We start from the raw sequence: 23,170 nt of genomic DNA, 5'->3' as shown, positions 1-23,170 counted from the left end.
ACCTGAAACAGTGAGTGGTGATAGACAGAACAGCAACCTGTTTTTCCTCCTTGCTAATTCCTCCATAACTATTTGTTGATTACTAGATTCTTTACACAGGCTTTTCTTCCTTCTTGCTTTTCCTCCAAGATTAGTCAGCATGAGCTAGCATGTGATAGTGTTAACATCTTGGCTCCATGTTGGCCACATGTAAAACCTACACTTAAAATGGCTTTGTTTGTCATGAGTAATAATCCTTAGGTTTTCCTTATACTATCAAGCAGGAGTCTTAACAAGCTATTTCTTTCTGCATAGAGCTTCAATGTGTGTACCAAACTCTGACAAACCCTATTCCAAAATGCTCAGAGTGACAATATTCCTGTCAGGGAGCTTAGGAAGAGACTGGCCCAAGGTCATATTGTGATCTTCAACACTTAGCAGGGATTTCTTCCTAGTCCTAGTCTGATATGCCATCCACCATATCCCAAAGGCTCTTACCTGCTTTTTATCGCATCCTTCCTGGCGGTTGGGGTGTCTGTGTGTATAGGATATGCAGCAGTCTAATATAGTAGATGCACCCAAATACTACTGTCACATCTCTTGAAATATTTCCAGAGGCTAGTTGTTCCAGATATATGACACTGCATTTGAAGCATTGTTTTGAGACAAGGCACAACTGTTAAATGAAAATGATTATGATGATGTACATGAACCTTAATAGCAAGAAGAATGGATTTCTTTTTTCACTTGCACATTCTAAATGAAGGTCACCTTAGTGTTAAACTATGTGATTTTATTGCTCTGTTAAACATTATTTGTAGAATCATATAATAAATCATGCCAGAGGCATCCTATAAATGACGCTGATAATTCCCCAAACGATAAAATCAAAATGTTCTGAAAATTATGTGATTTATTTTCCCATCTCACTGTTGAAGGAACAAGCCACCAATCTTCCACCACTGAAGCACAAATGAAGAAGTGTGCATCTTATAAATGTTCAATTAATTTTCGGTTAGTTAGCTTTCACTTTCTATACTTAATCTTCTTAATGTCGGCATATTTTAAAACCTGCAGTAGTGGAGAAAGATACAAGAAACGAAATAGTATCCTTTCAGAATGCTTTTTATCATGCCTCCCTTATTGGAAAACCCAACAAATATTAACAACACTGACAATAGTAATTTTGCAGTGGCTAGGAGAAAAGTCCACTCCTAGACACGTGTACAAGATAAGATCATCACAGTTATTAAAAGAATTCACCTAGAGTGAATGTGATTTATATATTTCTCCAATTGCTAAATGGAGTGGTATGTTAGAGGAAGTTAAATGAACAAAACTTCATCATGGCAAAAACAAAATGCATGCTTCTATGGAATGGAAAAAAGATATTTGAGCCTCTTTAAAATAGTTACAGGGACACGGGTGGCGCGCTGTGGGTAAAACCTTAGCGCCTAGGACTTGCCGATCGCATGGTCGGCGGTTCGAATCCCCGCGGCGGGGTGCGCTCCCGTCGTTCGGTCCCAGCGCCTGCCAACCTAGCAGTTCAAAAGCACCCCCGGGTGCAAGTAGATAAATAGGGACCGCTTACCAGCGGGAAGGTAAACGGCGTTCTGTGTGCTGCGCTGACTCGCCAGATGCAGCTTGTCACGCTGGCCAAGTGACCTGGAAGTGTCTGCGGACAGCGCTGGCTCCCAGCCTATAGAGTGAGATGAGCGCACAACCCTAGAGTCTGGCAAGACTGGCCCGTATGGGCAGGGGTACCTTTACCTAAAATAGTTACACCATTAAATATTTTTAGCGTGGTGCTTTGAGGCACAGCTGCACCATGTTAGAATTATGGCTGTTAATTTTGCCTGCTACAATCTAATCAGCTCCTAAACCAAATAGTGATAAAAAAAAGATGAGGTCTGTTTCATACATGCAAGCATACTGCTTTGGGCTTGCATGCTCTCCTCCCCTCTCCTTATCTAGTGCAGATGCAGCCATGAGGAGATCAGAAGCTTCCACTTCCATCTTAGATTAACCATGGTTTAGCATTACTTCATAACCCTAAAGGTAAAGGGTAAAGGGACCCCTGACCGTTAGGTCCAGTCACGGATGACTCTGGGGTTGCGGCGCTCATCTCGCTTTATTGGCTGAGGGAGCCGGCATATAGTTTCTGGGTCATGTGGCCAGCATAACCCTAAATGGTGGTAAATCTTACCTTTGTTTTGTTGAAACACACCAGCTTCTTAAATTATGGTTTGAAGTTGGCTTGCTTCAACACATCATAGTTAAGGCTGGTCAGTTTGTTGGGTTCATATGACACAATAAGCTATGGTTAAATTAAAACATAAGGAAATGTTTCTGAACTCTTTTGCATGGCTAATGTGTGGCTATGAAGCACAGCAACAAGAAACATTGTCCTCTGAGACATAAGCCACATGGTAAGGCTGTCAATGAATACTAGTCATAATGGCCAGGTTTTCTCTTTACTGTCAGAAGCAGCATGCCTCCAAATAACAGTTGCTAGAAACCACAGAGGGGCCAATGCTGTTGCACTTAGGTCATTCTTGTGGGCTTTCCATTTGCATCTACTTGGCTGTTGTAAGTACAGGGTGCTGAATTAGGCCTTTTGCCTTGATCCAGCAGAGCTGTTCTTCTGTTCTTACTAATTCATATTTTGCTTGTGGAAGCAACACAAACATGATGGTTGTGATCAATTAATTGTTTATACTAGGGAGAAAATATTGGTATAGCTGGTAACCAGCAACCATATTGCTTACACCATCCTGCTCTTATCCAGAGGCAATGAGGTTTGTACTGGTGAAAATGGTATCGCTGGATTCCAATACTGGGTTCCATAAATTAACTTGCTGGATTTCTATCTTCCCCTTCCAAGTGTGCATCTATGTTTGTTTGTCAGGTTTTACATCGCATTGTAAACGATTGTGTAATTATGTGGCACTGTGTGCCTTGGTTTCTTTTCTTCACAAGGCAAAGTTGCCAAGCCTGTAGCATTGGAAGCATCACACCAAGTTTGCAAAGTTATAAGTGAATCCCAACACCTGTTCTCCCAAAGAATTCAGAAGTGTTAATCTTATGTGAAAAGACACTTTTTGGAAGCAAAACCCATACAGAGAATAAATTAGCAGATTTTCAGTATAAACCGTCACAAAGCTGTTCATCGTCTTCACTCTGCTCAGATGATTAGGCCCTAGTATCAAGCAGCCATAAAAATAAATGGTGATTATAAAAACATAAATTATTTTAGGGATGTGAACTGTAGGCTGTGATCCAGAGGTTCCTATGCCAAACTCAGCATGTAAATAAGGCCCTTGGGGTATTATATCTCTTAACACTGCACAACCTTTGACAGCTCAGGGGAGTTTCAAAATAGGGTGTGCTTTTTACAAGCCCAACTAAAGAAGCAATCCTATACATATCTACTGAGAAATAAGTTCCAATGGATACAGTAGGACCTACTCCTAGGTAAATGTGTACACTTTTGCAACCCAAACATGAAACCTATGGACTCTGGAGCTTCTAAATAGACCCTGAACTAAAATGAAATTTAGATCCTTATTACTATGTAAAGCATTTAGAGATTTTACGTGAGAGAAGAAGAAGAAGAAGAAGACAAATGTCATCAAATGAATAAATAATTAAAAACTGGGAGAAATAACTCAACTTGGGCTAAGGCTCAACTTCATTGCTCTGATCATGCAAATGAGCTTGCACTGTTGCAATAATCTCTGTCGGATAAGAAGCTCTATAAATCCCCCCAATGTGACCAAAGCAATGGAAAGAAGATGTGACACAAGGTGAAGTGGGTTTAAACATAGAGCACTTTTATTCAAATTGTAACTGAGGATCTGTTAAATGACACTCTGTGCAAAGCATCTAGTAAAATGTCAATCTGGGCAAACCCTAACCTTGCTCTGAAAAAAGGGGGGCACCTGCTCCATCCCTCCCTCTTACCCCCCACACATTTGGGTGAGCAGAGAGGCCTTCCTGACCCATCCCCTCCATGCCAGGGGCCTCACAAATTGGCTCCAAAAGTGATCCTTACTATATCAACAGGCAACTCTTAGGACTCACATTTCACCCTAAAGGCACCCAAGGGTGCTCACTTAAACTTACCCTTCTTGTTGGATTCCCACACATACCTGCCAAAATGTGGCCTATTGACCTATTTAACAACAACCCTCACTAATGAAACCAACAACTGAACAGAAACGGTGCAGAGTAGGTGGAGAAAAACTAAAAAAAAAAAATCTGTGACACACTGCTTAGCATCTGAAGAAGTGTGCATGCACACGAAAGCTCATACCAAGAACTAACTTAGTTGGTCTTTAAGGTGCTACTGGAAGAATTTTTTTTTGTTTTGACTGCTTAGCAGGCAGAAAATTCTTACTCAGCTCCTAAGGCGACTGGTTTAGAAATCTACTGCTGTTATGCATTTGTGCACAATGTGTCTGTCTCAAGCTTATTTCACAGTGCTCTTTTCCACATTTTGGACACTGGTGACTGGACACAATCCGAGCCTTGTGTGCTAAAGGGTCTACTCTTCAGCCTCAAGGCATAGCTGTATAGCTATGCTTTATTATGAGTGTAAAGTGTTTAGCATCCTGCGAAATAGTTGTGAGTGCATCTTTTGCCGTTTAAAGTATAGCGGGTGCTTTTGCAGCTGAAGTTGATCCATAGGATTAGGCTGCCTGAAATACAATCACGAGGTGGATAAGATATGATTTACAAACTATAAAACTATGTTAAAGTTGTGATACAATGTCATGATGTTTGATCAGCTGAAGGCAGATCATTGCTAATAACGTGTCTGAGTTTTCTTTTGAAATGATTACACTGTGACAGCTAGGCAGAACCTCTAACCTTGTTCTGCACCTTTCTAACAGAATTTCCAGGCAGATTGACTACAGTAATTTATAGTGCATACAATTGCAACCTTCATCTGTGGGGGAAAGTATTTGGAGTTTGACGTGAAGGGTGGGGAAAATGTGACAGCAAAGAAAGGCAATTTTATTTTCCTTTCATAATGGCAAGATAAGCTTGGAAGCAAACTGATTATGCATATGGGTCCCTTTTCATTGTTTTTTTTCAAATGTTACAAACGTGTGAGAGTAAGCTAAGGTAAAACCAAATGTTCATTTGCTGCTGGCCATAAGGTTCACTTGAAATAAGTCTAGACCAGTGGTTCCCAACCTTCTTTTGACCATGGCCCACCTAAGAATCTCTAAAATCCTGATGCCCCCCTGTGACATGCAATTCTTATTATTCAAAAGGTGAACTTCTATTCATGTGGAGGAAGCCTAAAAGGCCATTACCGTATTTTTCGCTCTATAACACGCACCTGACTATAACACGCACATTGTTTTTAGAGGAGGAAAACAAGGGAAAAAACATTCTGAATGAAACAGTGGATGTATCATTTTTGGGCTTCATGCTGTGGCCACAGACATGTGATCTGATGGTGAATTTGGGGTGACCCAATGCCAAAATCCTGAGAATTCCTGTGGATCCATGCTTTGTAACCACGTTTTTGCACCATTGCAGCCCCAGGCAACAGTGGGTGCGTGATTTTTTTGGTGCAGACTGTAGCCATGGACATGCTATGTGATCTGATGGTGAATTTGGGAGTGATTCAATGCAAGGATCCTGAGAATCCCTGTGGATCCATGCTTTGTAACCACATTTTTGCACCATTGCAGCCCCAGGCAACAGTGGGTGCATGATTTTTTTGGTGCAGGCTGTAGCCATGGACATGCTATGTGATCTGATGGTGAATTTGGGGTGACCCAATGCAAAGATCCTGAGGATCCATGTGGATCCATGCTTTTTAACCATGTTTTTGCACCATTGCAGCCCCAGGCAACAGTGGGTGCGTGATTTTTTTGGGGGGGGGCAGGCTGTAGCCATGGACATGCTATGTGATCTGATGGTGAATTTGGGGTGACCCAATGCAAGGATCCTGAGGATCCATGTGGATCTATGCTTTGTAACCACATTTTAAGTGGGGAGCGAAGGAAAAACAAAGAAGGGACATTAGAGGGGTGTGCAGAGAAGCAGCTGGCTAAGAATGCAGGAGAGGGATTTAACGGGTTGGAGGAAAGAAAGGCAAAAGTTTTCCCCCACCCAAGCCAGCCATCTCTCTCTCTCTCTCTCTCTCCCCCTCCCTCCCTCCCTCCCTCTCTCCCCCTCCCCCTCTCTCTCCCTCTCCCCCAGCAGTACCGGAGCACAGAGACGACACTTTCCCCTCTTCTTGCCTGGAGGGGAGGAATGCAGGAGAGGGATTTAACGGGTTGGAGGAAAGAAAGGCAAAAGTTTCCCCCCACCCAAGCCAGCCATCTCTCTCTCTCTCCCTCTCTCTCTCTCTCTCTCTCTCTCTCTCTCTCCCTCCCTCCCTCCCTCCCTCTCTCTCCCTCCCCCTCCCCCCTCTCTCTCCCTTCCCCCCTCTCTCTCCCTCTCCCCCAGCAGCACCGGAGCTTGCCTGGAGGGGAGGGGCTTTCCCTGCTCTTTGTTCCTTTTCAGCAAACACAGCAACGAAACAGAGGAGGGTGGGCAGTAAGACCCTGAGGCAGAATGCAGGAAAGCAGCCACTTCCTCTTTTCAGTTTTCCCTTCTCCGTGAAGCGCCGCGATTTGATTTTTGCATGATTTTTCGGCTCCAGGGACCACACATTCGCTCTATAACACGCACAGACATTTCCCCTTCCTTTTTAGGAGAAAAAATCTGCGTGTTATAGAGGGAAAAATACGGTAACTTAGTCTAAACAAACTTCCAAATTGCCCACCTTAAAAATCAAATTGCCTCCCTGTGGAGCATGTGCCTCATGTTGGGAACCACGGGTCTAAACCATTCTGTTGTAGAGAAATGGCTAGTGAGAGATGATGTGATAGAAGTACCTAGAGGAGGTGGAGAGGACAGAGACTGAAGGAAGACCTGTGAGTGGAGGCAGGCCTTTTCCCCATCCTTTGTACACTCTGGGAAACTCAACAAACCTTCTGTACTTGTAACTAGGTGTGGAGAGTTCAGCTGAATGGAACACAGCATGGGGACATACCACCCACCCCTGCCTATAACAAGCAAGTCTAGAGTGAGAGACGTGGGTGTTATCTGCTGTTTCCAGGAACTCTTCTCATTGTGAGATTTTTGTGGGTGAGCTGAGAGTTTGTTTGGACCCTGCGTGAGAACCCAGAGGCTGAGAGGGAGGGTGTGCCAGAAGGAAAATAATTGATTTTTAGATATTGGTAACTTTGCATTTATGGAGCATTGGTGTATTTTTATAATATTTTGTTTAAGTCGTCTGCTGTTGCTCCAGTTTTCTGTACAACCACTTAGAGATAGTTTTAATATATTAGGCAGTATAGAAATTAAATAATCAATGATGTTTATGAAATTATGCCTGGGGTGCAGAAAGAAGACAGAGGAAAGTTATTCTGTCTCTCTCAGCACACTAGAATTCATGGATATAAAATGAAGCTGAATGCTCGAAAATTCAGGACAGGTAAAAGAAAGTACTTCTTCATATAGCACATAGTTAAACTATGGAACTTGTTCCTACAGGAGACAGTGATGGCAACCAACTTGGATGGCAGTAGAAGAGGATTGGAGAAATTTATGGAAGAGAAGACTGTCAATGGTTACTAGCCTTGATAGCTATGTCCTGACTCCAAAATCAGAGGGCACAGTGCTCTGAATATCAGTTGCTGGAAAGCACAAGAGGGAAGAGTTCTCTTGTGTTCAGGTCCTGCTTAAGGGTTTGGCATCTGGGTGGCCACCATGAGAGCAGAATGCCTGATCCAGCAAGCTCTTTTTGTGTTCTGAACCACTTCTGACACACCCAGCTCAGACCCTCCAAGTGTCCCTATTTTCCAAGGATGTCCCTGATTTAGAGAAGCCGTCGTGGTTTCTGTTTTGATCCCAGAATGTCCCGCTTTTCTTGAGGATGTCCCTATTTTCATTGGAAAATGTTGTAGGGTATGGAGTTATCCAACCCCTAAGCCATCTGAAGGCAATCCTGTATAGGGAAGTTTTTTAAAAAAAATGTTTTATGTTTTATTATGTTTTTATATATGTTGGAAGCTGCCCAGAGTGGCTGGGGCAACCCAGTAAGATGTGTGCAGTATAAATAGTAAAATTATCATTATGGAATGGGATGTCCCTATTTTCATCGGGTATGCCAGCTGAATACTGTTCCACTGGCTGCAGGCAGACCTTCTTGGTTTGGGTGCTTGCCTAGGGCTGCAAAAATGGAACAGGAGAGTGTTGTCAAGCAACTGGCAGGACGCAGTTTGTAGCTGGTGGGCAGCATTCAGCTTAGTGGGTCCCCAGTTGTGCAATCCAGAGCAGCACAAATCTTCAGACTTTATCTGTGGTTGAAGATAACATTATATAAAGCAGGAGTGGGGAACCTCTGGGTATTGCAAGACTACAGCTCGGACCATTCCTGATCATTAGTCATGCTGACTAAGGAGGCTGATTGGTGCTGAGCTCCATCAACATCTGAAGGACCACAGGTTCCCCACCTCAGTATAAAGGAGCACATAGGCCACAATCAGGCACACAGTCAAGTATGCTTAAAGCCATAAATTTCACATTAAGCACACGGCCGTGGCAGCGTGAAATCAGAGCTGAACCATAGTCAAGTTGAAAATTGTGAGCATATAAATTACAAGGCTTGTTCTGAAAGTCAAGTTCAGTCCCAGCATATATTCATATATCAGGAAAATGCTGAGAATGCATCTACTTATACAACCCACTTAAAGCTATGTACGCATCTCCTAAACGTTTGGTAAAATTCATATACCTATATAGCAAATTCTAGATTTGTGAGATGCATGTGAATATGATTCTCTCTGTGTTTACAAAAAAATATACAATTGGAATGGAAAAGGAGAAAAATATTTATATGGATAGAGAACCAAATAAAGTGTTAATATCTGAATTCCACACAAGACCCTAAGCAACACAAACAAAGCAGGAGAATAATTCTAATAAGGCACATGGGAACCTGTGACCCTCCATTGGTTGTTGGGTTTCAATTTTCACCAGTCCCAGCCAGCATGGCCAGTGGACAGGCATAATGGGAGTTTTATTCAAACAACCACCAGAAAACTACAGTTTTCCCACCCTTTTAGTTAGGAAAGTGAGCTATCCAGACACTAACTCAGATGGGCTTACAAGAGAGGCATTAAGTGTAGATTGTATTGAGGTATGAACACCAAGCTAGTTGTTGAACATGGAACCCTTATTCATACGTGATACAGCAAACACATTGCTCCCTATTTTTGAAGCATGGGGTCACCATCCATATGAATGCAGCATTTCTCTCAATGGCAGTGCAAACATCTTAAAAGTAAGCTTTGCATTGATTTGGGGGAAAGAAGCAAGGATACTTATTGCTAAATACTGGAAAACCCAAGATTTGCCCACATTGGAAGAATGGCAGATGCAACTGATGGACTATATGGAACTGGCGGAAATGACTGGCAGAATTCGAGACCTGGGAGAAGAACTGGTGGAGGAGGGCTGGAAGAAATTTAAGGACTATCTACAAAAACATTGTAAATTGTATGAATGTTAAGAAGGATGTAAGACTAGTAACAACATGGCTCCAACAAATTAGTTATAAGGAACATGAATCTAAATGCAATTAAAAGTAAAGACAAATTTTGGATAAATACTATGTTAAAACTAAGTCTTAAAAAGTGTGATTTAAATTTTCTAAAATTTGAGATTTAATATTGGAAAATTACATTATATGAATTGAAACAAGTTAATAAATTGCTGGTAAAATTTAAGAGTTTGGAATGCAGGAACAAGAGCTGTGAGGAAGTCCAATGAAGAGAATGAAATGTGGATATTGGAAATTTGTATGGTACTTTGTATGTTTTTTATTGTTTAAACAAAACTTTAATAAATATTATTATAAAAAAAAAGATTTGGGGGAAAGAATCCAATAGGCGTAGGAAACCACATCACATGACCAGCTTACCACACAATGGCAGCCTCCACATGAAGAAACACAGAAGAGCTGCCTCAGTGAGAGAGATGGGAAGAAGGTCCATTCTACCCATTCTGCTGACAGACCTGCTCCATCAGCCTCTGAACAGTTCCCATTCCATGCTAGTCCTTAAGAACTGCTATTTAATTTTAAGAATTGTTTCTAAATTGGCATTTTTCCTCATCCCTCCCTGGTTGCTTTCCGTTCTGTGCCATGTCCTTTAGATTGTAAACCTGTAGGACAATTTTAACTGATTTTGTGTAAAGCCACTTTGCAGCTGAAGACCAAGGTACAAATGTTATAAAGAAATAATAATAAATAAGCAGTTTAATAAGTAATGAAGGTTTAGACCCAGTGGCGTAGCGTGGGGGGTGCAGGGGGGGGGCCGGCCGCACCGGGCGCAACATCAGGGGGGGGCGTGCTCGCACTCGCAGCTCTCTGCCCCTACCGGGTTAGGGGGCGCAAATTACTTGCCTTGCCCTGGGTGCTGACAACCCACGCTACGCCACTGTTTAGACCTGCTTTAGTCTTACCTCTTGTTTGTTGCATTTTATATGAATATATTTGGTGAATTTGGTCTTTGAGTTTATGGTGTCCCAATCCTGATTTCTCTACACCAGCATTAATATTTGAAGGAATGCTTTTAGGGGCTCTCAATATTAACATGTTCTAGCTTAGGATTTAATGCTTACACTGTTTCACTTCCAGAAGTTCATATCGTCTCTTGCAGAGGAGGCAATTATTTAATGTTTCTGTTAGGATAGCTCTGAGTCACTGCCTTGAATTCTTTATCTGTCTTTAATGGCTTTTTTATAGACATTTGTGCCATAAATTATCTTAACTGTTCTGTTTGGCCCTCTATCCTTTGTTAAGAATTATTATTGTGGAGCTTGCTTTTAAGTTTTATTGCTTATTCTCTAGCCTCCCTACAGGCTTTTAAGAATCATTGGATCCCATTCTCTTAAGGAGGACTGCATGGGCAGCTGCTTTTCTCTGAGATTCCATTTTGATATATTAAGCTTCAATTGGAAAGTAAAATATTAGGCTGAGGCAAAACGTATATTATTTCTCAGAATCAACTTACTTTTCCCAGTTGGAAGAGGGCCATTTTACTGTGGTGCCAAGTGGCAGGATGTGTTATTCTTGGTTACTTTTCTGACCCTACCTTCTTCCAAGAAATCCAGGGTTCTGTGCTTTATGGGTTTTCCCACACTTTATGCTTGCTATGGCCTTGTGAAGTAGGTTAGGATGACATTTTCACCACTGCATTTTGTTGACACCTCTACCAATAAGCACCTCTTCCTGTATACATCAACACAATTTCTTGCTGCAGGGATGGGGAAACTGTCCCTCCAGATGGTGTCGGACTACAACACCCATCTTCCCTGACCCCTGGCCATGCTGATGGTAGTTGATGTCCAACATCTGGAGGCCAAAAGTTCTCTATCCTTATCTTACAGTGAACAATATGAGAAGTTAAGCAAGGCAATAAAAATGGCCAACTCATATTCCCTTACACCAGTATAAGCTGGTCCAAGCACTGCATTACATATTACTCCTTTGTTCCTTCATTGACTTTCTGTTCATTAGAGTGTTGTTTCAGTGCAAAGTTATGCCACTTGAGGCATACCTACAGAGAAAAATATTCAAAGTGCTATTAGGACCAGAAGTCAATGTGGCTGTAGAATGATTACAGAAGAGAACAGAGGGCTGGGAAGGCTCTGAATGCTAATCCTTACTCTGAACCACTCATTCATTCTATTACCTTGAGCAAAGAAGCACTATACTAGAGGGGGAAACATGCTGAATAGGAGTGGGATTTCATTAGGTAAATAAATTTCACACAGTAACCAAACAAACAAGTAGTGTTGGATTGGTACTGAAATACAGCTAACCTGGACAGTGCATCAAAATTACCTTAGGGTAATCAGGAAACAGGCTTCATTTACTTCCCTGAAAAACACACAGTGGCACTTCAAGTGCCTAGAGATATAGTCTTAAAATTGACTGGCTTGTGTGTGCGGTGGAATTCTTCCTGAGAACTGTTTGCTTTCCACTAGCCTCATGGCAATAGCTGGAAACATGTGGAAGAAGCAAACAAACGTACAATTTCTAAGTTAGATATTTAGCAGAAACACTTTGGTAGGAACTTTCCGTATTCAACACTCCAAGAATTGAACCAGGCTATATGGGAACCTTTACTAGGCTAGATTGTGTTGAAAGGGGACTCTATGCTACTATGCACACATGCATTCCCTCCAGTACCAATACACTTAAACTTTACTCCATGCCATTCACATACTGCAGCCTTTCCCAATCTAGCTACTATGGCCAAATGTCAGGGGTGATGAAAGTTATAGTCCAAATCATTGGGAGGGTACAAAGTTATTGGAGGCTGACTTGTAGATGCATACTGATGTCTGTTCACATATACCCTGAGGGCTTATCCATACATACCTTTTGCCCCAATCTTTCCAGGACCAGGTCTGTGCTTAAAACAGCTTGTATTTGTTTGTTTGTTTTGCTGCCGCAGAGCCTTTCCCATGAAAACCCTCTCTTTAGCGTTCAACTGGAACAAATATTAATTAGGGGTTTCCATAGATTGTCATTTGCTCCAACTGAGCTTCAAAGAGTGGGTTTTTCTGGGAAAGCACCAGAGCAAAAAACAAAACAGGGCACTTGGCCACAGAGCTTTAAAGTACCTGGAAAGAGCAGAAGAAAAGTAAGTGTGGATCTGAGAAACAGAACTAGCTGATACATATTTTTCCCAGCAGCTGGCAACTACTCCTCCATCAGGTTCCTGTGCAAATATGTTGTAGGAACAATGAGGACAAAGGCCATAGGTTCAGAGAATGCCCAACGCATTTGTGCCACCGAACAAATGTTAACGGAATCAATGTTAAAATATAAATGAAATTACCTGATTGACTAAACAAGTTTAAGAGCCTTGTTGAAATCTGAAATTAGGTATCATACTCACTCTAATTTTATCATGCTTCCATGGAAGCCATTTTGAGTTATGCCAGATCTCCACGGCAGCCATGTTGTATATGGCACCCACAGTGCTCTTTCAAAATCTGAAATTTGCTCACCAGTCCAAAAAGGTTGACGACATGAGCTCTAATAAGTATACCTTTTGTTTCTATTTGTTTCTCAACATACCTAGGAAAAGCCCATAGGCACATACATTCTGTAATCTGAAAGACAGAGAAAGTAGCTACAGTAATGGCTTACAGCCATTAGCTCCACATTGAGAAGGCAAATAATGGAAGAAACAAGATGCAGATCAAATGCCAGATTAGGGTTAAAGCAGTATAAGATGCAAAGCTATCTTGTAAAGCTGTATAAGATGCAAAGTCTCAAACTCCTTTGTAGTAAGATCACAGCGAGGAAACATTGTTCGAATGCAAACCTATTGTTCAGTGAAAGTATGTTTTCCAATTGAACTGTCTAATCATAGGATCCTCATTATCCTCTTGAGACTGAGAGAGAAATGGAAAGGTGCCAATTTCAGCAATTTGATAATAGCATGTGTAATTTTTGAAAATGCAAATCACAGGCTACTTATGGTGATGTCTTAGTGGTTTTTCTTCAAGACCAGTTTAAAACATGAGTTTAATCAGCAGTAGTGGTTGTGGCAGAACTGCAAATGATGGCTGGAAGCAACCATTTAAATTTTCCACAATGTCCCAGAGCGAGCATTAAGTAAAGTGGCATTGTGGGAAATTCAGAAAAGACTGACAGATCCAGCCACACAGACAGATCCAGCTTGGTGGGCCCTACTGTCTCCATGATGCTCCCCTTAAATCTCTCTGGATCCAGCCCCAGAGTGAAACCCCGATATGAGGACCATTCCTACAAAAAACAAGGGTAGCTTGTATACACTGTATACACTGCCATTTGCTAAAATTATGTGTTTTTAATTTTGATGCCAATAAAAAGGTTGTGATTTTTTTAAAAAAAATTGAACAAAATTTAGAACAAGGTTCATCATAGTCAATTAAGTGTCTAAAGATGGGCTTAGAGCAAACACTGTACCTGCTCTTTTGCTTTAAAGTGAAGCATTAGGAAGTTGCTTCTGCAGTGATCAGGAATCCAGTTTAATACCAACTTCACTTTATTGCACTATATATATATAAAAATAGAATATGAATCAGCACACCAGAAACCCACAACAATATTGCTGCTCCTGTTTCTCAAAGCAAAACTCCAGGGCTGTTACAGAAGTTTTCTATTTGACTGGCAATGGTGGGATCAGATTTGTGACACTCAAACTGGATCAGTTCAACACATGTTGAACACAAGCCACCCTTGTCCCTAGACTGGTAGGCCTGCTGCTACTTCCATGGCTGCTCCTACTCTGATCCAAATACTTGATAAGGTGGTGATAAGGAAAACACTGTAAGGAAGAATAACATGGATGGGCATTTTACATGTATTCCAATCGGTGTAGAAGCAAGTATAAAAGCCCCTTAGCAGTCTAGCAGTAAGAAGTCATGTACAGTATTTGACATGGGTTGAGCATATATATATATTAACAGAATTTGCACTTTATCCAGCATTGCACTTTTTTGCTGTTTCTGTTGTAGAATTCTTGTATTACATCCAACCTTAAGTTCTGTGCATTGTCATATAATATAATATATCACAACCTTAAATGGGACATGCATATTGTCAAAAGACAAAATGATCATAATATGATGGCAGTTTCTCTAAGCCATTTGAGATTAACTTTCCCTAACCTTTTGTTTGTTGTTAGAGCATATATTCATTTTTTAAAAAAATGAATTGTCTTGGATCCTAACACTTGTTCTACTTATCAAATGGTTTAACACTTGCAAAGCAGGGTTTTCTCAGCTCCCAAAATTCAACTTTTGTGTTGGGAGGACTGCAGATAAGGGGGGGATATGTGAAAATCAACCATTCCTATGTGAACAGAAGTACCTCTCATTCATGCAAAAGAATCTTAAGATCCAAGCCAATGAATAGAACTGGTGGAGAGTTAAAGAAAATAAAAGGGGGGGCAGGAACAGGAACAGAAAGATACACAACATGTCCTGCAGCTGCTTTGTAAAGATGACATTTGTAGAGTTGGCTATATGTACATTTTTGACCCTTCAGCAGTTCTGCTAGTGCAGCATGATCATTTGATTAGACTACAACAACATCTTGACATATTTACACTGACCTGTTCCAGGAATACTAATGAAAAGACCAACCCTATTCTTGTGCGCAGTGGAATATGGCATGCCTTCTGCTTGCTACTGACAAAAGCCTGCAAAAGAAGTGTTTGTCAAATGCGTTGCTGAGAAATAAGAAAAGCAAATAAAAGCTATGGTTTCCATTCAAAAATAAAAACACCTTTCCCTTCTCCAAATTCATTTTCTTTTTTAGAGAAATGATACTCCAGTGACAGAAGATGCCTCTGAAGTATGGGAAGTTTTTGAAAGCATTTATTCTCAAATGGTGCTCTCAGCAGAATCATCAACATGAAAGCTCTACCATTCTTTGACAAGTGCATAGCTACCATGGAACCTGACAATTAGCCCAATTAGCTAAAACAAGGGATTTGATCCATTCATATGTAAGTTCATTTGCATGCTGCCTTTCCACAGTTCAAACCATGCTCAAGATAGCTTACAACATGAAAATAATACATAATGGCAACGGAACGAAAGTAGGCATAAAGCAATAAATAAAACAACAACAAATGCACAACCAAACTGAACAATTTCGACATAAATGGCAATATCTAAAACAAAAACAACAACAGCAACAACTCCCACCAACAAAACCCCCAATACAACATCCCAGCCCAAGAGTCTGTTCAGCAGCCTCAGCATATGTAGCTCAAGCCATTCAGGGCCCTGCCTTCCCAGGCTAGATGAAAAAAGACCTGCAAGGCAAGGAAGAGGTCTTCCAGGACTTACAGCCAATATGGCCCCGAGTTCTATGAATGGAAATTAACTCATGCAATGGGGATTTCCTGCCATCTCCTCCCCATTTCAGCCTCCTGGGCTATAGCTTCAAGTCAATCTATTTTTTCCCCCTTGCGGCTGCAGTAGAAAATAGAAATCTTTGAAGACTGAGTGGAAAGCACCTTGCAAGCAGAGCAAAATAAGGTGGTATCTTCCCCTTCATGATGGCTCATGCAACGCTAGATTCTGCCCATTATTTTACAAAATTTCAAGTGAAAATTGGGGTTTATAGATTAGAATCTGAGTGAACCTAAGATAAAACTTACTAAATCCTATACCAAGGAATATACTTTGTCAAATACTGTCAAATGTCAATGACTACATCTAAGATAATTGTCAAATGTTAGCTGATACAAAATCCTTGAATTAAAATTTTGCTGAATACAGATGTCCAAATATGTAGGTAAAGTTTTGAGACTATTCACTATCAAAATTCAGAAATGAGGCTTTTCAAGAAAATTTGAGGGAGTGAGAAAACAATTTTAGATGTGAAACAAAACAAAAACCAATTTACCAAAGTGAAAATGAGTTTAAATGAAGTCATGTTGCATTAACGTACTGCACTGTCTACAAAAAGACCTTGAAAGAAGATAGCAATCGCATAATTACTTCCTAATGGATTGAATCCTAAAAGTGGTAGTAAGGCTTCCGTCATCACAAAGGAGCAATTTTCAGTGACTCACCCATTTTCCTGCAGCCCTTTCACAACTTCCATATCCGCTCCACAGGTTTGAGGGAGACATCTAAAGCACTTTTAGTGGGGTATGGCAGGAGTGCCAACTTGAATAAAATATTGTGGGAGCCCATGATACAGTGCGCACACACCATTTGAATGGGAATACCCATCAACTTTGTGGGGGCCAAGCCCCCTCAAATATTTTATAGTAGAGGCCAAAGTCCCCACAGCCCCTGGGAATTAACTCCTATGGGGCATGGGATGGCTGCAGGGGAGGGGAGAATTACTGAAAACTGCTTCCTTCCCTGTTTTGCTTACGGAAGCCTTACAGTCAGCTGAGTGACACCATTTGATACAACCAAATACTGATAAGTTTTAAAAAAAAATGGTATAACACCCTCTAAGGGAAAATTAAAGTGGCAGCATCTCCATGAAAGCCAAACATACATAGAAAGGACATCACAATCAATGAAATAATTACTTCATGTGAACTATTTGGTGAAAAGATCAATAAGTCTGTTGATCTTAATGACATTGTTTTAATTATAAATCAAGTCAGAGCTGAAGAACAGAATAGAAAGTGACATGTAAATGAGGAACAATGTCAGAGCTGACATTATCAGCAAGGTGGAAAGACAGACCAGAATGCGATGCACTCCGATAACAAAGATAATACATTATAGTTTATTAACAGCATTAATGAGTCATGCAGCATCCTGTCATCAGTCAGGCAATGACCCTGGCAGAGATTAACGCATCCTTACTTGACATCTGGCTATTTATGTGTGCATCTCTTTCTCACAGATTGAAGTCACAAATCATCCTGTTCACTGTACTGAGACTACTTGCAAGTAAGTAATTATAGATCAGCAGTCCAAGAAAAAACATTGAGACAGATTTTAACCCACTTTGTCATGCTATCTGTGTACTCTTGGTTTACACGAGGTGGGATCAGGTTGTGTAACACTGCAATTATTCCTCAAGTAATCCCTATGGAAGAATATGTAGTGAAAATCATCAGAAACATGTGAATTCTGCAAGCAGAAGACTTTTCGCATGCCTAAAATGTCAGCATGTTCAGACCTATGTGAGAAAAGCCACTACCCAATAGCAGGAATGTTTGGCTATCACTGACCTCACTGTTTCTGATGCTTATCTTCTACATTTTTTCCCTTTATGTGTAAATTTGTATAGGCAAAAATGTGTCAATGCTTCTTTCCAAGCACCAGTATGCAGAGTCTTAGCTAAATATTTGACTAGCTATAATTCACTGGCTCAGCCACACACAGGAGCATGTGTACATATAACTGCTTCCATGTGATTTCAATAATGGAGAATAGTGTTATCAAAGTTAGCATCAAAGCTTTCTGGAAAATGGAGACAATCTAGCTATATGATTCCACAGATTCAAAGGTGCAAATTTTCCTGTCAGAAGAAGCTCAAAGGGTATGAAGCAAGTAATTGAGAGACCCAGACTAAACCCAATCAGCTTATGATGTGTTACCTGAGGGCTATTATACTGTAAACCACTAGCAGCATGGGATGAATACAGATGTTCTCTTATAGGTGGAGAAGTCAAATCACTTCTCATACATTCTCACTTTAGAAGTGAGATGGAAGCCATGATGAAAACTGATGGAAAGTTTTTGCATCCCTACCAGTTTTCTCTTTTTACACTAAAGTGCAAAAAGTATAGAGCAAAAATGGTGGAACAAGTACAATTCATCATCAAACCAATTCTTATTTTTGTACAGCAGCGACTCTTCTTGGACAATATTGTACAGTTATACTGCTCTAAATCATCCACAGTCTGCTGTAGTGTATCTAAATTGGGAACTGATAGGAGTGCTCTGTAGCTTACAATGGGTGCTTTTTGTTTCCTGTTGATCTGGCACAGCTTGCTTTGCAGAACATCTGAAAGTGTCTTGCTAAACATATTCCTTCTTCTCAAGCAATCTCTGACAGCATATGGCACTCTGATTATACCCAGATTAAATTAGTCATGCAAATAACTTACTCTTTATTTTGGCAGGAGTTAAACATAACTACCGTGGTACCTCAGGTTAAGTACTTAATTCGTTCTGGAGGTCCATACTTAACCTGAAACTGTTCTTAACCTGAAGCACCACATTAGCTAATGAGGCCTCCTGCTGCCACCGCACCGCAGGAGCATGATTTCTGTTCTCATCCTGAAGCAAAGTTCTTAACCTGAAGCACTATTTCTGGGTTAGCGGAGTCTGTAACCTGAAGTGTATGTAACCTGAAGCATATGTAACCTGAGGCACCACTGTACTGGTAACTTGTTCTAGCTTTAAGCCACAGTGTTTTTGTGGCAACAATTTCCTTCTTATATGTTTATTAAGAGTATGCTTCCCTCTTTTCCAAGGAATGAGAAGTTCCAGGAACTATGCTATACATTTTGTAGCAAAATCCTATTGTCACACGATTCCTCATGCCCCAATCCTCCAGAAAATATTTTGAGGCACACAAGCAGCTGTTGGTGAAAGAAGAAAGTTGACCACTTCTGCTGGTGGGAGTGCCCCATAAATAGAAAACTGCTGTATCTGACACACAATCTGGCAAGCACTCATCTTGGATCCCATCACTATAGGAAATTATCTACCACAGCCAATGAAGGAACTAACATTAACACCGTTTTTGTCAGATCCCAGACTCTAATCAGACAATACCTTCAGGCAAAGCCATGTTGATGGGTTCTTTCACAGTAATCAGTCACACAAAGCCAGAAACCAATATTAAAGAATTAGAAGAACTCACAAGCTAAGTGATGATCTACTTTTTCACTTATATTTCTCCTTCCTAATTTGTTAATGTTGTCCTTGAATATGTATGGTGGTTTAAAAAAAAAGGATCAATAAACGCTGCAACAAACAAGCCATAAAGAACCAATCTGTACTATTTATTGGGCAAGCTTTACACTTGAGCTGAATGTTAAAAACATTAATTTGTCTGCTACAGGAAAAATTGAATTACTTCCAGTCTCATTTGCCAAGCCTTGAAAATTGAGAACGATGTATGTCTGCCTGCACATATTAATAGATATGCTTCTTTTGTAGCACACACTTTTTCTTTTTTTAATCCAATAGGCCCAGTCTGATCTGGTGGACTTCTCCACTCAGACCTGGGGGAAACAAGTTATAGAACCTGGGTCAATAATTAAGAAAAACTAAGCCTCAATCAGCCTCTTAATCTGAGGTACCGCTGCCAACATTGATCCTTTCATTATTATTCAAGCAGCTCAGAGGCCTAAGATATGACTGCGATAATTACTTTCAGATTAGGGATAGTGTAGGGAGAGATTGTCATGGGGCAGAAAAGGAGCTTAAGTGAAACAGGCATACAATTCCAAGGATGCAACCCCATGGGTGCTTACTTAGGAATAAGCTTCTCCTGGGCAAACATGGATGGGACTGGGTTGCATTGGCAGAGGGAATGTTTTGCTGCCCTGGAAACAAAAGATCCATTCAACCCACTTTCGACACACTTTAGTTTGTCTGTTTTCAGACAAACAAACAAATGCAAAGGCTGAACTCCACATTATAAGCTGACTAGCTGTGTCAGAATAGCTTAAGGCAGGGGTAGCCTTGCCACCTCTTACTCACCTGTGTATCATGAGTGAGCCTATCGCAGGGTGGGGCATAATAAGCCAGACATTTGACCAAACTGCAGGAGGCAGTGGAAGACAGGAGTGCCTGGCGTGCTCTGGTCCATGGGGTCACGAAGAGTCGGACACGACTAAACGACTAAACAACAACAACAACAAAGCCTAGTTCTGCCCAGCTGGCTACCTTTTTGTTGAGGGAGGCCTTCCTGACTCACTAACTCCTGGAGCCCCAGGTCTTTAGAAATGTGCTCTCAGCAAGTCTCATCTGCTTTCCCCACCAGCATCACACAGCCCTTTATGACAAGTCTAGGGATCCTCCTTTCATCATACAGCTGCCTCAGCATGCTTGCCAATGTTTAACTTTTCCTCTAATTGTTCACGCTGCCCTATAGCTTTGATCAACTTATTTAACTGATCTCCACCCATGCCTATATTTCCAGAACCCTTCTAGAAGCTGTGCAGAGTTGGCCAAAGGGAGTGGGGAATCAACCGGGGTAGTCAGACCAGTGAGGGATTTCTAGCTATGTGCAGGATTGGGATCCCTTGAGGCTGAGGGTTCCCAAGTTATTAGTATAAATTGTTAATGGAGAAAAAGGAGTATAAAAAATATATATGAATTGCCATCGTTCAATGGGTGATGAAACCCAGTGCTGAGGCAACATCAGCATAATCTTTTCCTGGATTGTTCCCAATTTGTCTGGTTGTGGGGTGGATCAGTGCAGAAGCATTATCATCTTCATTTGTATCACCACAATTTTTAATCATATTTTCCCTTATTGTTCCCTGATCATTTTCTGTGGGGTGGACACAGTTATCATTATTATCATCACCTTTTCTTCCTGCCTGACCTAGAGTGGGGATTGTTGGGGAGTGGGGAGCACACTGCAAACACAGAAACATATTCTCATATACCCCTGATTTTTACATAGACATATTTATTTAGGTGAGTGGATGGGGCCCCCCACATCATAAATCTTCCACTGAATTAGGCTAATAGAGGGCTCCCACATGACCAGCAAAACATATAGGATAGGCAGGTAGAGCTACAAAGTTCTGAAAAGGGCCAGGTTAGGGTGGGCTGGACTTAAAAGAGTAGTGGCCTGGCACCATGTCAGCCAATGTGCCAATGTAATGTGTGCCCACATACCACACCAATGCTTCATTTTCTAAAGGACAGGACACAATGTCTCCTTCCAGTCCATTTGCCTAACCAGGTGCAAGGGAAGGGATATTAAGATAGGAATACACCGGCCTGCTAGAAACCATACCAAGATGCCATTAGGAGCATGAAAGTCTAAAAGGAGAGAGGCAGAGGCAGAATGTCCCCATACCATCTACAATTAAGTTATTGCATTTCTTGAGTAATAGGAAATGTCTTTCTTGGCTCTCAAGAGAAGTCTCAGTATTATCACAATGATAATTGTGGATTTCCAAACAACAAGTCATGGCTCCTTATTTGCAAGATAAGCTTCCATGTAACTTTGATTTTGTACCAGAAAAAAAAGATTTTCACCAAGAAAACATGATTTTATCAAGTTTTCAATTGGACATGTCTACTAGCTGGATTAGTACTCAAAGAGTACTCAAAGGTACAGTATAAAGAAACTATGCAGTACTTCCTGGGTAATAAGTTATGCATTTCCACTGCTGTAGTACTGCTGCTAACAGAAAGATATGTGAAGAGAACAACAGAAGGGATATTTTCCGAATCCGGCCAAGGAGGCTTTTATATCTGGGGGGGGGCACAAACCCATTATTAACACCATAAACATATCCATCACATTGACACGCAACCCCCCAAAAACTCATTTGGATACATTCTTGGAATACTTGCTAAGGCAATGGCATTTAAATTACCTCTGACATATTTAAAGGTAGGCTTTGGTGGGGGTATAGATAGCAAAAACCTTTCCTTTGGTATGCAACAGCAATCAAGAATTTGCACTTGCTATAAAGCATGTCAGAATAATGGATGGCATTCTCAGTAAAGAAAATTAATTTAAACAAGTCAGGTAGAAATTCATATCCTTCTTCAGTTGAAAAAAATGCAAATATACTACTTATTTATTATCTGCATGAATTAATACAGGGAGAATGCAATCCTATACAGACTTACATGAGAGTAAGTGTTATTTAATAATATCACTTACCTCTAAGTAATCATGGATAGGATCAGCTTGCAAGTATTGGGGAACCTTGCTTTCTACATTTTCTGTTCCAGCCTAGTGATAACATTGAACAAATCAGCTTCTCTGAAATTGCCTTCAAATGATTTCTCAGCTATATCACATCCGACATATTTGTGGCAATCTGATATGGTTAATGAGCACAACTATTCTTTCTACATAAATATGTCATCTCAGGAAAATTGTTATATTTGGACACAAGGATTTGCCTTCCCTTTTTAACTATTCAGGTGCTTTGTTTCTTACGTATTGGCTTCCAATAGCCTGGAATATAATATGTTAATAAGAATTCTCTTCTCTGTATTAGCACCAATAAATGATAGGATCTGTAAGGCTAATTTGATTTCTATTTCTTAATTTCTTAGTATTATTAAAAAATATTATGTGGCTTGTTTTTCCCCACATTCCCTTTTTTAAGATAATGCACAATGCTGAAATCTACAGGCATTCTGAGGATCAGAAATACACCAGGCATCTCAGAGGGTAGAAATACAAAGGGTGATTGGTTGGGATGGGAATTTGTCTACCTTAACTCATTTCCTAATAGCCAGCAGCAAAAATCTAAACTGAAGAAGAAGAAGAAGAAGAAGAAGAAGAAGAAGAAGAAGAAGAAGAAGAAGAAGAGATATGAATTCACACTTTAACAGGTGAAACAGATGTATTCAACTTCTTTTCACCATGGCTACACAAATCTAGCAATTGGTAAATCCATAAAACAGGCAT

At 40.7% G+C, this 23,170-nt stretch overlaps 2 long non-coding RNA genes across 3 annotated transcripts in view; both read right to left on the bottom strand.

The window, feature by feature from the left end:
• Positions 1–23,170, bottom strand: part of LOC309378246 — a 221,306-nt gene that overhangs the window by 21,544 nt on the left and 176,592 nt on the right. The gene's annotated exons all lie outside the window — the stretch shown is intronic.
• On the bottom strand, positions 864–23,014 carry LOC309378291. Its single transcript, XR_014172003.1, has 3 exons — positions 22,975–23,014; positions 22,412–22,483; positions 864–1,050 (listed from the first exon to the last, which is right to left on the bottom strand). It is a non-coding gene; the product is annotated as an uncharacterized lncRNA (long non-coding RNA).

The sequence above is a fragment of the Podarcis melisellensis genome (genome assembly GCF_964234715.1).
Source record: "Podarcis melisellensis genome assembly, chromosome: 9".
NCBI classification, from domain to species: domain Eukaryota; kingdom Metazoa; phylum Chordata; class Lepidosauria; order Squamata; family Lacertidae; genus Podarcis; species Podarcis melisellensis.
The sequence above is the reverse complement of the archived record's forward strand: the minus strand, read 5'-3'. Positions and strand labels throughout refer to the sequence as shown.